At 41.9% G+C, this 1,960-nt stretch overlaps 1 pseudogene; it reads right to left on the minus strand.

The window, feature by feature from the left end:
- Positions 1–791: 791 nt before the first annotated feature.
- LOC125403933 (protein SET-like) lies at positions 792–1,758 on the minus strand (annotated as a pseudogene).
- Positions 1,759–1,960: the final 202 nt, after the last annotated feature.

Here is a 1,960-nt window from a genome sequence, read left to right on the forward strand (position 1 = left end):
CTCTCCCCTCCCCCCTTCAGCCCTCCACCAAGGTCTCCATGCTCTCAATTTACTCAGGAGATCTTGTCTTTTTCTACTTTCTACTTCCCATGTAGGTTATATTTATGTAAGTCTCTCTTAGTGTTCTCATTGTTGTCTAAATTGTTTGGGAGTTGTGGTTTGTAGGCTGGATTTCTTTGATTTATTTTTTTTTCATCGTTAGGAGAGAATTTTATTTTAAAAGTGTCATCTTAAACTGCAAGGATGTCTGTTAAACATCACAATTAAACATGCCAAAGGAGAAGCCGTGTTGTCACAATGCCCACTTACCCCCCAGACACCTCAAACCCACCCTTGCTGACCTTCTATACTCCCCCTTTTTTCTTTTTATTAAACAAGAGAAAGTAGACAGATACATGTTGGTAAATGCTAACTGTCTGTATTCACATAGACACAGTGTAATCTCTGAGCCCAATATACAGAGAAAGGAAAAAAGCTAGAATTCTATGCACTACTACACAGGGGCCTAGCAACCCCCAGCCTCCAGTCAAAGGGGCTGGAGGGCTTTTCTTTTTTCCCACAGAGCACGGTGGTGGTGGTGTTGAATCCACAGAAACAAGAAAAGATAAAAATAAATGTAGAACAGAGTAGTGGAGATTCTTTTCCCACTGTATTTTGCTCAAGACATTCCCAAAATAAGTTGAGAACCATGGTGTTGAGAAGCGAGACCTCAAAAACAGGGCGACTGAGCTCAGGAGGGATTGGGGAGGGGAGGGAAATGACTGCAACTTGCTCCCAGGGACTGGAGAAATTTAAAAAATAAAAAGAAAATAAAAAAGAGGGTCGAAATCCATCAGTCTTCTGTGCCAGTCATCCTCGCCTTCTTCCCCTTCATCATCATCTTCATCTTCTTCACCGTCATCTCTCTCTTCATTAATATCTTCCAAGCCTTCTTCTTCATCGTCATCGTCATCATCTTCTGCCTCTCCTTCTTCATCGTCCATATCAGGAACCAAATAGTACTGCACAGGTTTGGCCAGATGTCGTCTTTGGTGACCTCTCCTACCTCATCTGCACCTGCATCAGAGTGGCCAGTAAACCAGGTAAGGAAGCTCTGTGACTCTCTGGCTCTTCGTGTTGTCTCTTCCTGCTGGCCTTATTCTGTGTTTGACTCGAGCGTTTCGTCAAATCCTTTCCAGATTTCCATTTGATTTCCGTGGACTTTGAGGATGGGTCACCACTCTCATTCAGATGAAATTCTTTGGAGAGAACTTTATTTTCGAAGTAGGGGTTTTCATCAAAATAAAAATCTATTCTGTAACCTGATTTAATGTCTTCAAATTCTGTTACTTCAACTCTGGTTAAATAATGCTGAGCCTCTTCGTCTTCCTCCACAAACAGTGCAGACACTTGTGGATGGCTGATAAATGTGGTTACCCAAAAATTTGGGATTTTAGCGATCAATTCTGGCCTCTTCTGAAAAAACGGTTGGCGGAGTTTGTTATATTTTTGTTCTACTTTTAGTATTTCCTCACTGGCTTGTTCATTAAGTCTGTCTATTTCATTTTGTACTTTGTCAATGTGTTCAATTGCTTCTTGCTGTTCTTTTTCTCCCTTCGGCAGGCCTGGAGAGGCCGACTTATCCTCCAGTTTCGGGGAAGGAGCCGATTTGAGTTTCTTGGACTGAGGCAGAAGCGCAGATTGCCGTTTAGGGGCCATGGCATGAGGGAAGTGGCTAGAAGCCAGAGGCCAGATGCACACAGCAGGAAGAAACTCTCAGGAACTCTTGATTTATGTTTTAAAACTACCTATGAGTGAGTACATGTGATAATTGCATTTCTGTGTCTGGGTTACCTCACTCTAAATAATGTTTTCTAGTTCCATCCATTTTCCTGCAAAATTCAAACTGTCATTTTTTTCTGCTGTGTAGTATTCCATTGTGTAAATGTACCACACTTTCCTTATTCATTCTTTGGTTGAG

The sequence above is a fragment of the Myodes glareolus genome, chromosome 6, assembly GCF_982192425.1.
Source record: "Myodes glareolus chromosome 6, mMyoGla1.1, whole genome shotgun sequence".
In the NCBI taxonomy this organism is placed as follows: Eukaryota; Metazoa; Chordata; class Mammalia; order Rodentia; family Cricetidae; genus Myodes; species Myodes glareolus.